Source organism: Mus pahari, chromosome 2 (assembly GCF_900095145.1).
Source record: "Mus pahari chromosome 2, PAHARI_EIJ_v1.1, whole genome shotgun sequence".
Classification (NCBI taxonomy): Eukaryota; Metazoa; Chordata; class Mammalia; order Rodentia; family Muridae; genus Mus; species Mus pahari.
In genome coordinates this window covers 55,270,135-55,285,890 of record NC_034591.1, presented here as the reverse complement: position 1 = coordinate 55,285,890, position 15,756 = coordinate 55,270,135, and the positions used below count along the sequence as shown (strand labels likewise).

The following is a 15,756-nucleotide window of genomic DNA, read 5'->3' as shown; positions in this document are numbered from 1 at the left end:
TATATATATATATATATATATATATATATATATATATATATAAGCAGCAGCAGCTACTGCTGCTGTAACTTCATATGAGTCTTGAATTCAGTCAATGTGAGTCCACCACTTGATTTTTGTTGTCTAATGCTGTTTTGTTACTCCATGTCCTTTCATTTCTATACTATTTTACAATTATTTTGTCCATTTCTGGACCCCACTGGGATTTTTAATAGGATCAAAAACAATGTACATAGAACTTTACAGAAATTAAAAGATAAAATAAATATTTAGTTACCTAATACATGGAAATGGGTAATCTCTCCATCTATATGTCTGACTCTCATGTCTCTTTCCACATTCACCTTCGTTGTAAAGATGTTGAGGATGCTCCGGTATTTTACTTCTGCGATGGTCACTCTTGGTTGTCAACTTGGTGGGTTCTGAGATCAACTAAGAGATATACCTACATGTAGCTCCCTGGTGCTATTTTCCAGAAATGGTTAACAGAGGACGAAGAACCACCATCAACATGGAAGACACCATTCATGTGCAACCCAGACCCAAGAGGGAAAAGGGAAGAGCAATGCAGCCACATCCCTGATCACCTTTCCTCCTCACAGGTGAGTGCATCAGCTCTGCTGCTGCTGCTGCAGCAACCTCTGCTGCCAGCCTTCAGCTTCTTTGGCCTTCCTACAGAGACTGAAGACCGGAAGCTCCCTACTAATCCTCAAGGCTTTCAGTGCCAGGAGGGGACAGCTGAGGTACTTCCCAGACTATATAACTGTCATGTCCTTAGGCTGGTCTATGCTTACATTGTGGGGTCCCCACCCCCACCACAGGTCATACTGTATAAGCCAATCTGATGAGTCTCCATCATAATACGTTCTTCCTGTCCTTTTCTCCTATTAAGCCCTGATTAATAGAGTCCCTAAGCACTTCATATATCTGTGCTGTTGGAATTGCTACAGGGTACAGTTGTACATGATTGCAGTTGGTTTGTGGCTTTCTGAATTTCAATGTTGCCAACTAACTGGGAACAATAGTCTATTTTTGAGGATTTTCTGCATACAGTGATTATATGTGCCCTGAGTAAAAATGCTTTTGCTTCCTTTGCAATCTGTATGATTCTTGTCGCTTCTTCCCACGTTGTCAGGCTGATAGAACCTCTGTAAGAGTGCTGAACCCCAACAGGAAGGGCGACCATTCTTTACTCCTAATATCGTCACAGTGTTAGGAGTAAAACAGTCAGAATTTTACCACTCTGTAAGAAGCTAGTTGGAAATCTTTCAGAGATGCCCTTCATTTGCTTGAGGAAATCTATCTTGCTTCTGAGATATCAGAACAATATCTAAGATATTGTTTTATCATGAACAAAGGTTTTTCATGTGCCTTCTTTCTTCCCACTGAGGTCATGTGAACTTCCTTAGTTGACATCATGGCAGATCACATGAGCTAATTCCTAAGTATTCAACCCCAACCCCGAGGATTTGAGTTGCATTTTTTCATCTTAATTTCAATCTTGCTCTTTGCTTACAGTTAAATTTCCTCCTCGTTTTTCAGTATGACCTTAAATTGTCCAATTTTAGATTTTTTTTCTCATTATGTCCCCATCAAGAAAGGGATATGTTACAGTAAATCTCCTCCCAAATATGCCCTGGTAATGAAAACACAACACAATTAATATGATTACGTGCTGTGTGCCTAGATTGGGCACATCTACTTCTACACTACCATCTTCCACAGCTTATGAGACCCCTTAGAACTTGTGGTTTCTCCAGGCCACGTGATTCTGTTCTGTTTTTCTTCTTCTTCCTCCTCCTCTGCATCCTCTCCCTCTTCCATTTTCTCCTTCTTCTTTCTCCCACCTTCCTCTCCACCTTCCCTTTTATCTGCCCAATCATCAGCTCTCCTTTATTTTACAAATTAAGGTGGGAAGCAGGTTTACAGGAAATCACCTGAGTGCTGACTCATTCCTTGTTCAAAGCCACTCAAAGGAGAATGAAACTATCAAATATAATTAACCCCAGGGCTATCCACAGCAGGGATATGGTATGGTATGAAAGTGGGGTACTGGGCAATTTCATCTTGGTAAATATTATAGGGTATTCTTTCATAAACCAATATGCTACAGTTTCACCCTGTGTAATTTTAAGGTATATACAGTCAATCTGAAGACTACAAGTATAAATATTCAGTGTCCTGGTCATCTTAATAAATCTTTCTTTGGCTATATATGTGATCTGTGGTGTGCTGCATACTCATTCCATCTTCTATAGAGTGTCTTCAGCTGTCTTTCTATGACTTTGTTGGGCTCATGTTATTTGAAGGGCACAGTTAAAATTATAATTATAGAGGACCATTTGGCTTACCCTTCTTTGTTGATTTCTAGATGAATTCCTCTGTTCAGGACAAAAGACAACATTCTAATATTTTAAATATCTTTATTTAAATTTTAAGAGTATTTTTTGAGAATTTCATGCAATCTATTCTGGTCATATTTAACCTCTCTGTCAGTTCCTCCCAGATCTTCCCTCACCTCCTCAGCCACCCAACTTACTGTTTACTCTCTTTTTACAAATATGTATTCATGTGTGCCTGCTTGCTTCCGTATGTACCATGGCTATTCTGGTACCTGTAGAGACCAGAAAATAGTGTTGGATCCTACGAAGCTACAACACCCAGGTGGTGGAAACTAGACCTAGGTCCTTTACAAAAGAAACAAGTGCTCTTAACAATGGAGCCATCCCTACAGCCCCTAACTTCAGTTCTTTTCAGTGATCTGAGCCTATTCTTCTGGCACAGGACATCCCCCATTATGGTAAGTGCTTCGAACTATACTTAAATAATGTGTATTTAGCTATTGTTGAGTAAAGGTTTCTAGAGATGTCATTTTGATCAAGATGGCGTCCACGAGCTCCAGTCTTAAACTAAAAAGGTAAGAGCTGAGAAGAGCTGTGGTCTGCTTGTTGTAACTGGACTGTTCTGAGAAGAGCTGGGATCTGCTCACTGTAACTGGACTTCTTTGCTTCCTCTTCCTGCTCTAGAATGTCTGGCTCCTGATGTTGTAGCTCCTTCGTAGAACCACTTCCATAAGGCTGTTTCCATTATCATCATGAATTGACTTTATTATGATGAAATCATTATGTGTGCTTCATAGTCCTTGTTTTGGGACATCCTGGGTCTCACACTAATAGTTACTCCAGGGTTTTTGTGAGTGATTTAATGCTATAATCTCTCCCATCCTTTTTCATTTAACATATTTGAGCCTTTAGTGATTAGAGTATTATCTTTACACAGAGAAAATTAGGTCTGCTTTTCCATGCTATTTTAAATATTGCCTTTTAGAGGAGTTTATCTTCTTGACTTATTTAGCAACTTTACTAAATATAACTTTAACGAATTTTAAATACACAATTCAATTGGTTTCAATAAATTTACAAATCCTCGCAGCCATCAGTGTGTACTCATTTTATAGTGTCCCATCCCATATTCCTACTCCTTACAATTAATCCTCATTTCTTGGCCCAAACATTTATGTTCATAAATGTTTTAGTTGGTCAATGGTTTTTAAGTTTATTCATGATGGAGTATTTTCTTTCTTACTAAACATAACAAGAATTCATGCCTGTTTACAGCACATCCTACTTAACATCAGTGGTAACAGATACTAGGTCCTATAAATTGTAGTATAGCTACTGTAAGCAGCAGCATAGCTTTTCTACTTATCCTTGATTTTAACTATTTAATTAACTGTGCCTTGAGATGATGCTGTTTGTCTCCTCTACTTGAACCTCACTGCTTTTCTTAGAATTTTGGATTTATTGGTTGTTTTTAGTAAATTTAGAATATTGTAAAACCATTATTTTAATGGTTTCTTTCTTTCTTCCTTTACTTCTTCCCCCTGTGAAACTTGCCAGCTCTTTAAAATTTAAGATTCTTAGAATAAATGTTTAGAAATGGAATTCTTTACCATAATCTTTGTAGTTCCATAACTGACCACTATTGGCTTTGGCCCTATTTAGATGGCCCTTGCCATATAATAATCCCAGTAATAATTCTCATGTTGACTATTGTATAATACCATTTTGTTGTTTAATATACAAAGTTTTTCTAAGTTTTCTAAACCTTATAGACATCAAAACAAACCTTAAATTAAAATGGAAGATATAGAAATATAGAAAATATTTTGTTGTCTCCATAATGGATATAAAGCATCAGGCTCTCATATCTATTCTGTCCAACTGACTGAATAACTAGAAACTTGTTTAAAGGTGATTCTTGAAAAACTTTTGTGCACATAGAATTTACTATCCAATTTAAGTAGTTTCTGGCACATAATTTGAACCTTTATTTTAAGTCTTAAAGACAAGTCTCCTATTTTGTTTTTATATATGTCCTTTTGTATATATCACAAACATAGAAAGCCCTAAACCTCAAGACACATTCCTCAGGAGCCCGAATTAGGCACTTTAGGAAAAATGTGTTCCACAAAACCTTCTTTCATAAGCTATCAATAGAAGCAAGAGTGGCTGACACTAAGTCAAAAAAAAAAAAAAAAAAAAAAAAATTCACCGGGATTGGAGAGATGACTCAGCGGTCAAGAGCACTGTCTGCTCTTCCAGAGGTCCTGAGTTCAATTCCCAGCAATGACATGGTGGCTCACAACCATCTGTAATGAGATCCGATGCCCTCTTCTGGTGTGTCTGAAGATAGCTACAGTGTACTTACATACATAAAATAAATACATAAATCTTTAAAAGAAAAAAAAAAAAAAGCCGGGCATGGTGGCGTGCACCTTTAATCTCAGCACTTGGGAGGCAGAGGCAGGTGGATTTCTGAGGCCAGTCTGGTCTACAAAGTGTGTTCCAGGATAGCCAAGGCTATACAAAGAAACCCTGTCTCAAAAAACAAAAACAAAAACAAACAAACAAAAAAACAAATTCACCAAGGAAAAGTCATTTGACTTGCTTTTTACTTTGTTTTCTTCTGTTTTTTGTTTAGTTTTGTTTTATTTTGTTTTGTTTTGTTTTGTGTTTCTTTCTATTGACAGTCATCAAGATTATGAATACTTTTTCATGAAGAGATAACTACCCAAAAAACATTTAGAATTGAAGAATTAACACTAGAAGAGTCTATAAAATTCACATCTGCAAAAATTCCTGGGCCAATAGATACAACTCTTCCATATATTGATTCTGGGCTGGGAAGAAAATAACCCAGAGCCTGCATAGGAAGCCACATTCTCCTCACAACAGCTGATGCCACCAAGGACAACTTTTTGAAGGGTGAAATCACTTTTGAAGATTTCTTTTTTTTTTTTTTTTTTTTTTTTTTTTTTTTTTTTTTTTTACNTTTCAAATGCTATCCCGAAAGNTTCCCATACCCCTCCCCCCACCTCTGTTCCCCTACCCACCCACTCCCACTACTTGGCCCAGGCCTTGCCTTGTGCTAGGTCATATGGAGTTTGGGAGACCAAGGAGCCTCTATTCCCACTGTTGGCCGATTAGGTCATCTACTTTTGAAGATTTCTTATTGAAGATAGATTTGATAGAGTAGAGATTCTTGGCCAAAGGAAACGACTGGTCACCAAGAATCCAGAAACTCCACAATCTTATATCAGAATAAAAGAAGCAACTGTATAAAAGATTTTATATGACTTTTATAAAGAAAACTAAATTAACAAAAAGGTGAAGTGAGGAAGAAGTAGAAGTTAGGCATCACTATAAAATAGTCTATAATTAGAGCTCCATTAGATGGAGCACTTAATTCTGGCAATGGGAGTTCATAAAGATTTTAGGTCATAACGGCTAAACTTAGTCTTGTAAGGAAAATGTAAGAATTCAGTCATCAGCATCTCATGTTCCATGACAAATGTTTATAAGACAACAGAGGGGGCAAGAGATGAAACATTGAAGAACGATGTCCACCCAAAGATAGCAATAACCATCTAGACTCAGCTAATGACTAGAGCTAAGAATTTTTGTCTTGTAGTGGATGACATTGACTGATTTTTCAAAGAAGCAAAATTATGATTTATGTCAAATGTCAGACTCCCATGTTAAAATATTAAGAACACATTAAACCACTTCCTAACAACTTATCATTATATGAATCGATTGGTGTATCTGCCAAGCCTTATCAGAAAAGCTATTTGCAATAGAGGGCTGGCGAAAGGAATAGAGATCCACAACTGGTCAGGGTGTAGAGAATGAAAGACTGCATGGTGTCCAGTGTTAAATGGGACGTCTATATCACAGCCCCTTCTCCCAAATCTTAGGGATCTTTGTGGAAAAGGAAACAGAGGGATTATAAAAGCCTGAGGTAGTGAATGAATAAGGATATAGTGCTTTGTAGACACCGCAGGGCAGCCGAACCTATGAATTCATGGCAGTTGAGATAGCATGCCCTAGACGTGCCCAAGCTCAGGGCAGATAAAATAGCAGCATGGAAAGGGGAAGCTGGCATGAAGCCCTGCCCCTAACTAAGGAGCTGTAGACAACTGATCATTGCTGGAAGAGGGAGAAACAGTTTTCTTTATGGAAGCCCCTGGTGGGTTGACTCCCTTCCAGTAAAGGTCACATATCTGAGAGTATATGGGCAGCACAAATTCGACTTGATGGGGCATTACAAAAAAAAAAAAAAAGACATAGGTGTACAGGTTGCAAATGAATCTAAGATGCCTGGAGGGAGAGGGTGAGTATGATCAAGATTCATTCTGTGAAATTATATATTAGAAAAAAAAATCTAACAAAGTAAAGGGAAAATTAAAAATTTTAGAGACCCGTCAGAGCATACCTATCTGCATGTTTCTAACTCCACTATTGGGCCTCAACAAGTTTTCTGCTGTGCCTTTTCTCAAGAAGGATACCAGATCCTTAAGCATAACAAACTTTACCCTCCAAAATGCAAAACGGGTTTGAGGGTCTGTGTATAGTTTTACTGACCTTGAACTGAACACATGAAACAACCTCCTAATTGACAATGCTAGTTTAAAACCCACTTGCAATACATGTGGAGAAAGCTGTCAGGCAAAAAAAAAACCAAACCAAAACAAAAACACAAAAAAACAAAAACAACAACAACAACAAAAAAAAAACAAGCTCTGGATTGCCAAATTTCAAACTGGGTCACAGTGGTGAGACTCAGGCATGTGCTTTCCTACCTTGCTGAAGAAAACGGCACACAGACTACGTATTGAGTGCCCTCAAAGATGCCACTGTAGCCTTCTGTACATTCACAACAATGCAAATTAGTAACCAGCTGGTGACCTTATCACCACCATGACCAGATATTTTGGTGCTGGACAGATACAGGACATTACCTGCCAGGTCAACCTGGTGAATTTTAACAGACCAAAGTCAGTATTTTGTACATCTGATATAGTAATGCATTTCTATTCCCTTTTCAATAGCAATAGCTATTTTTAACATAAGAGAACTTTTTAACATGAAAACCCTATGCCTCTCTCCTTCCACCTTTCCTCTTTGTCATTCTCAGTCCCAGCAAAGCAATTTTGTTTAAAAGAGGGAATTCACGATTTGAAAACCCAGTGAAAATCATCTGGGTTCAATGGCTCATTCTGTGAATAACTCACACTGTGGAGACCCCAACAAAGGGCCATTTCATGTTTGCTCAGACAACTTTGAATTCTGTACAGTCCCTAAGAATTGTGGGTAATCCAGGAGATGCGAGAAGCTCGATTAGAACACTCATTCTACTCTATCTCACAGCCTTAAATAATAAGCAACGAAAAAAAACCTCTCTATCAGCTCTCACTTCTCACATCCTGTTCATGTGAGCTATCCTCAGCAACAGACTGCCAAGAGACTGGAATCCCAAACACCAGTGATGACTTGAAAGTGTCTGATTATTTAAAGTAGCGAAATGTCACATTTGGCACCTTGCCTGAGAGGCCACCGCTGTGCTTAGCTAGTGTGTGAGCAGTTGGTGGGCCCTGCCAACTGACAAGCCAAGTCAAAGATAGTGTTCACATCAACAGTCCAAACCACATGGCTTAACTGAAAGCCCAGAAACTGTGGCACTAACTGGGCCAAAATGAGGAGCTAGAAAAGTAGGTGGAAAATCACCAGCCTGGCTGCTAGCCTGCTGGGCCTCAGTAAGACCACTGTCTTCACTGAGCTGTTCTGAATGTAAGTTATGTATCAATTATACATAAATCACTTGAAACTTAAAAAAAAAAACACATTGGATCTTTAGAAAAAAAGTATGTTTTCTGTCGAATATGGGTTTATTTTGAAATGTTTTATTTAATTGTACTGTCTGGTCTCTTAACAGTACAGGTACACAGAACTGCTCTAGTTTGTAAAACACAGTTCTGGAGGTTCCACGCACCGGGGTATCACAGTGACTTTCTTTCTGTGGCTGATTTTATTTCATTTAATGTATTATCTACTGTTTACATACACCTGGATGCACATAATAAGAGTCGTTCTTCTCGTCCTGAACAGTATTCCAGTGTGTACACACCACACATTGTCTCTATCCATACATTGATCTATAGACACTTGTCCATTCTATACCTTAGCCCTTGTGAATAGCCACCATGAGCATGTGGCTATCTCTTTGGCCTGCCCCTATTATTCCCAGAGATGGGTATGAATTGTAAGTTAGGTTTCCTTTCATCTTGCTGAGGCATGTGTGTACCAGCCTGCATAATATCTATTCTAATCTCCACTTCTACCAGCAATGTCTAAGAGTGCCACTCTCTCCACACACTCACTAGAGCTCCGTAGGCCTCTTTTCATAACAGCCACGCTATACCTAGGGTGAGATGACAGTCCACTGAAGCTCCTGCTTCTTCTTTGTGTCCATAAACACAGCCAGTAGCCTTTGAGAAGTTGTGAAATTACTTCCCAAATAATGCTTTTGTTTAGTGAACTCACATAAAAAAAATGAGTCAAATAAAACACCCTTTAGTCATATTCAATTTTTCTTATACATTTTATATCTTAAGCATGTTAAGGAGTCTTTTGCATCCTACATTATTAAGTAGTTTCCTATGTTTTTGCCAAAGTCTTATATCCTGGCCTTTCAGAATTTTCTAGAAAAAAATTACTATTTAGTATGGTGTGGGGTAGGAATGGACTCTTGGTTTTCTCCAGAATGATGGCAAATGTTTAGCATCTATTTTCTCACTGTTCAGCAGAGTTGCTTCTGCTGTACATCAAGATGTCATGAGTCTGGATTCCTTTTCTAAGCTGCTAATCCTGCTTCATGAGTCAGTTGACCTGCAAGCAGGAACATCAGGACACCAGGTACTGCAGGGCACATCCTTGCAGCTTTAAAACCAGGTCCATATGCATCTTTATCAACACTTTATCTCTTTGTTATCCTCCAATATGTAGCAGGAACAAAATAAAATGAGATAAAGTTAAAAGTAAACCTTTGCTTAATACGTAGAGACAGTCTGGGTATCATGACTTTCAATCTACCAACATCTCACATTTCTTCATGATTGATATTCTCCTTAGTGTCTCACAAAGTTCTATATTTTTTTACTAATCATCTTATTTTTGCTTATTCCTAGATATGCTTTATATTTGTACTATTGTAAAAATTTGTCACTTTTTATTTATTTTTAAACACATAAATATTAATTTTAAACAATTATTTAAGTTGTTTCCATTTATTGACAATAAATACAAATTCAGCTAAATATATTGTGTCTCATGCTTTGCCAAACAGCTTATAATATTAGGGAATTACTAGGGTATGTCATTTAGTCTTTGTACTGCTCTGACCATAATACCTTGTATATATAGTTTGTGTGTGTGTGTGTGTGTGTGTGTGTGTATGTATGTTTTGGGGGACATAAGTTCTCCATCTTTGCTGATTTATATTAACTATACCCAAATTCTATTGAAGATGATGAAGGTCAAAATCTGAGTCATGGTTTTAATTTTTTCCTTTGATTGCTAATAATCCCGCATCTGTTTGTATTACTTTGTATTTCTCTTGCTGCACATGGACATATCGTCTCAGTGTTTTCATCAGAATTCGTAAATATTATTTCATTTAGGTTTTTCCATTCAGATAAACAAAAACATTTCTTGTTTTAATTCATGACTGATTCTAATGAATATTTTATGTGCAATGTTTAAAAAAATTTACTGAGTTGTTCTAAAAGAATATTGCTATCCTTTCAAATTATACTTTATCTTGCAAATTTAGGCAAGATTGTGGTTATTATAATAATTAACTAATTTTTTCATGTAATATTTTTGGAAGAACTGAGGGAATTGATCACTTTCAAAGATGATTAAATTTCATTTATACACCATTACTGATCAAACTCAGATATAATTTTTAATTCATGTGCTTTAATTTTATTGAAATTAAAATAAATACAATAAATTTTGTTTTAAAAATCTTGACTAGCTGCTTCAAATTATTTGAGAATATTAATACAACCTTGGAGTATTGTTGTTAAGCTTCAAAATAGTATGTGACTCATTCACATTCTCAAACATTTATAGATATTTAGAAAAGGAGGTTTTGTTAGAAATGGTCAAATCCAATAATCTTGTTCTATAAACCTGGCAGCTAAGATGTCAAAGCCAGTGGCAGGGGATTGAATATTCAGCATCACACAGGATTAGAATCCAGGTGTCCTGACTGCTTCTTTTTCTACTTATTCAGAATTCATTTTGCCTCCATATTTTTCCCCACTGATAAAGGAAGTTAGGATAACGATCATGCGTTATAATATTCAGACACATTCATACACAGACTTCAGACAATACCAAATTTCTCTGACCAAGGATATCAATCCAGAGGGCATGGTGGTTATGCTGGTTAGTTAGATGCCAGCTTGGCACAAGCTATAGTCATTTGTGAAGAGGAATATTAAAAAAATAAATAAATAAAAGAATCCATGGGATTGGCCTGTAGCGAAATCTATCGATCATTTTCTGTTTGTTTGTTTGGTTGGTTGGTTGGTTGGTTTGGTTTGGGTTGGTATGGGTTGGTTTGGGTTGGTTTGGGTTGGTTTGGGTTGGTTTGGGTTGGTTTGGGTTATTGGTGATTGATGTGGGATGCCTCCCCTGGGCAGGTAATCATGAGTCATACCTGAGAAAGCCATGAGAGTCAAGCCATTAAGCAGCAGTCCTCTAGGGATTCTGCTTTGCTTTTGACTCCAAGTTTCTGTCCTGACTTCCCTGAATAAAGTAAACCCTTCCCCCCCCAGTTGCTATTGGTCATTGTGTTTTACCACAGCAATAGAAACCATAACTGAGACACACATGTTTTTGATTGATAGTTTCAAACTACTCAATAATAATTAAGATATATTCCACTTAGGAAGCATCATAGACAGCTAGCAATACATTGCATCTCATGATTCTAGTTTCATTTCTAAGAGTTTGGTTGAAGTTATGAGTCAATGAGCAATGCCACAAGTCAACAAACCTAAAATAATCTTGGTGCCTATGTCAATTTTGACTCAAACTCCCAAATCACCTGAAGTAGTTAAGTGTAAAGAGACTTTTTCTACAAAACTTGAGTTTACCATGTGTAAATTTCTTCAACATTGAGTTGCCATCAATGTTGAAGGAGAATGGAGGGCATATCTGCATGATGAAAGCATACTACATACAAAGTCATCATTTGAAATTGAATTCTGGAGTGTGAAGATACCTGAAAACATTTCCTTCCTTGAGTTTTCCATTCAGATCCCTGGCAATGGTCCCTTTTACGTAGTGTCAGTTATGAGGCAAAGCTACCTCCTCTTGTGTCTCTTTTTCCTCTTCTCTCTGATTCTCTGGCTCTCTGACTCCCTGTTGCTTTTTTTCTTTATGGAGAATAGATGATCTCCTTCACTGTCAAATTTTTGTGTTCTCCAAAGGTTCATACTTATTAGTATCCTTACATAGGTGAAATGCCAAGTGACACACTTGCCTCTGATAGAGCAATGGGAGTGCCAGCTCTTTAGAGGACAACATTTCTCACCTTACTACATAATCATTGGAGTCAGCCCTGGGGGTTGACTGTCTACCCAGAGGTGAGGGCAGCACTGACTGAGCAAGTCCTTACTCTGCTCATCTTTCCTCATTCCTCTCAGTCCATTTACTCCCAATTAAGTGATTTTACTCCTTATGCCAAGTGACATCATCATCACTTCTGCCCATTTCTCATCTTCTTCACAGGTCAAGTGTTGGGCTGCAGAAGTAAATGTGTTAGCCATTAAAGGCAAAAGCTCACATTCTTGACTCTCCTCCTCACAGTAGATGATGAACCCCTTTCTTTGAGTTTTCTATCTGGCCCCACATAACTGCCTCCCTCTGTCTTTCTTTTATTTAACTCTTTGTTGATTCTAAGTGAATTTCACATCGTGCACCACAACCCCACTCATCCTCCCCCTCAACACGCCCTCCACCCTTGAAAACTAACCCACAACAGAAGAAAAAAAGCTCATTGTGGAAGCAGTAGTGTGTCACAGTGTGTCCCACAGTATGCTCTTTTGTCCACACTTCTTTGCTTGCAAATGATCATTCCAATTACTCATTGGTCTGATACAATGCCTCTGGCTTCTGCTATACTATCAAAACTGAAACCTCACTGGGACTCCTCTCAGATATCTTGTTGTGGCCCTTTGTCATGGAGACCCTGTAGTTTTGGATCTGCAAGACCAGCCCCTTCATGTATTCTGGCAGTTCATGCATGGGGTAGATGTTAGGGTGGGCCAATTCAAAGCCCTGGATCTGGGACTGAGGAGTATCTGTACTGGTTAGCCCACCAATTCTCATATCCTCAGGGCAGGCTCCCTCACAAATACTGCAACCAGGGCCAGCTCTACTCTGCTGTGTCTATGTAAATAAGGTGTAAGGCCTGCTCTCCCAAGTAGTGCAGCTGGTAAGGGACATGGCTAGTTCCTCCATGCTCATGTCCCCATGTTCATGTTCTCCCACCTGCCATAGATGGCAAGGAACGAGGGAGGGGAGGAGTGTGTCTCTCCCTCATCCTCATCACTGCCCAGCAGGCACAAGGCAAGGCTGATTCTCCTAAACCTATACCCTCTGAACTGACTCACCTGCAACTCCCACATCCAGGGTCAGCTCTATTGTGATTCCAAGGTGAGTTACAGGGCATGCTCTCCCAAGCTCTGTAGCAGGAGAACAAGGATGGCTGTCCTGCTCTCAGGACCCTATCCCACCACTGGTGGCAAAGGCAAAGGGAGTGGAAGGAACTTCTTCCTCACCAATGCCAATACACAGAAGACAAGAGGCAGGACTAGTTCTCCAATTTTCACAACCTCAGGACCAGGTCACTGGTACCCCAGCCACCAGAGTCAGCTCTACTGTGTTATTCAGATGAGAAGCAGGGCCTGCTCTCTTGAGTGCTGCCGCAGGTAAGGGGCAGGGTCAACTCTCCTGCTCTTATGATACTAGGGACCTGTATCTCACCAGCCATAGGTGAGGGGGAGGAGGGAGGAGAGTGCCTCTCCATCACTCATGCCTCTGTATGGAAGACGAGTGGTAGAACCAGCTCTCCTATGCTCACGCCCTCGGGGCCATTTCACCCACAACTCTCATAATGTACAGGGCCTACTCTCGCAATTACTTCAGCTGGTTATGGGCAGGGTCTGTTCTCCTGTTTTTATGCCCCAGGGCCAGCTCTCCCATGAAGACCGGGTAAGGGGTGGAGCCAGTTCTGCACAGCCCTCAGACATTGACATGTCTCCATGTGGCAGACCAGACTAATGATATCTGCCTGGTCTTTGGTAGTAAAAGACCCTTGCTGCTTCAGGGCCATGGACCCAAACGTGGACCCTGATGGCCGCACAAGCCAAAACCCCACCACAGTTCAAGGTGGCATCACCATCTACTCACATCAAGCCATTCCTCAGTACCCTCGAGTGTGCAGTCCTGCCTGTCTGCATTGTGCCCACATCCTTCTGTTTCTCTTTCTCTTCCAATTCTCCAACACTCACTTGTTCCTTTTAGTGGCACACAGAGTCTCTAAGTGTCTGAGGTCATCTCAGGAGTGAGTGATCTTAGGAATACTGCACCCTACTTGTACATCATAGCACTGAGCAGGGGTCATCTTGGTTATGGTCTGCCCTCCCAGGCCTATGCCGTGCCAGACTGGTGGTCATCCAAGGCTAGCTCCCTATCCATGCCTGCATGGCATCAGTCTGGTGATCATTTTAGGCTCACTTTTTTTTTTTTTTTTTAAGAGAACGGTTAGACTACTAATCATTCGGATGTTCGTAGATCAGAACCCTGGGTATAGCACATAGCCTCTCTTTGACACCTACAGATGGATATGTAACACAGCAGCCACACCTAATGCCTCTAGGGACAGGTCTCTGCCTTTCTTTTTAAACAGAGTAAAGGTCTGAATCTAGTGATCTCAGTGTTTCCAGGATTCTTAAAATACATTCCTCTCATTATGTACTTAGAAATCTCATTTACAGCCCAAGCACCAAGTGGCCTGTTATTGTTCTAATCTAAAGTTCTTGCATGAAAACAGTCTAGTGTCCTGTTTATGTGCTACCATTTGCACACAGAGTAGTGGTTACCCCTATGCTGAAAACACCCTCACTAAGGCTATTTTCCCATTGAAAAGATGCTAAGCAAATGATAAGGGCTTCTATAATGAACTTCCCCAGCACAGTAACTAACCAGCAGCAGAAAGTCATTTCTCACAGTCCCAAAGGCTTGGAAGCTCAACAGTTAAAGTGCTTTCAGATCTGTCGTCTGCTGAGGACTTACTTCCTCGTGGAAGAATGATCTCTCTCCTTACTGCAGTTGACTGGAATACTGAGCAAGATGCTGGGATTTTTTTTTTTTTTACACAATTGTATTAAAAGTCTCTGCTTCCGTTGTGCTTGGACCTGATCATGCTAGGACTTAATCACCTTCCAAGGTCTCACTTTCTATTTCATCATCTAGAGCACTAGGATATTAACATAGGAATTTGGAAGAGAGACAGGGTCAGACATTGGCAAGCTAAAGAGGCTTGTATCCAACATTGTTCATATCTTTCTGGTAGATCTAATTGCTTCTCCCCAAAATTCAAGATGACAGATTTCATTATCTTAGCAATTCTCTCTTTCAGAGAATTATTTAATATTCACTCTTCATATGAAATTAGACTCTAGTCTCCTTTTCACCTGCTTTCAGAATCAGAAAGAATTTCTCCTTAACTTCATATGGAGAGACATTCTATTATAGAGGACACTGGAAGGAGAGTTTCTGTTGTGCTATTAAGTGGTGTGGTGGGGCAGTCAGCCTCTGTGGGAGTACCATTGTCACAACAGTCCCCATTGTAAGGCCCAGGGACTGTTTTGTTACTCTGAGACCCACACCATTTTCTAGGACTCTCAGCTGTGCAAATTTCCTGTTATAGTTTTCTTGAATCTGCCACATTCCTCATGAAGTGTTCAAATTTCTTCCTTCTGTCTCTTAACATTACTATTTGGTGAAACAAAGATGGAATGGAATTCAGTAGGGAGGTGGGAAGACAACGGAATGGGGAAAAAATCTCAGGATCCATGAACAAAAGTGCCACACCACTAAGTGAGCACTGGCACAGGGCACATGCACTCGATGGCACTTGCTGACAAATGGACATTTGATAGGACACTGTGGTGGCATGCCACCCTGCTCCCTGCCATGATGATTACAGCTAAGGCTCTGAAACTGTTAACAGACCCAGTTAAATGCTGATGTGGAGCTCCAACTTTAACACTTCCCCAAAACCTGTTCCCCAGATCATTAGGAATGTGGCTAGTAAAGAGCCTTTGTTCTCTTA

The 15,756-nt window shown here is 39.5% G+C and overlaps 1 non-coding gene across 1 annotated transcript; it reads right to left on the bottom strand.

Annotated features, from left to right (window-relative positions):
• Positions 1-14,179: 14,179 nt before the first annotated feature.
• Positions 14,180-14,305, bottom strand: LOC115063511. Its single transcript, XR_003843377.1, has one exon. It is a non-coding gene; the product is annotated as a small nucleolar RNA SNORA17 (small nucleolar RNA).
• Positions 14,306-15,756: the final 1,451 nt, after the last annotated feature.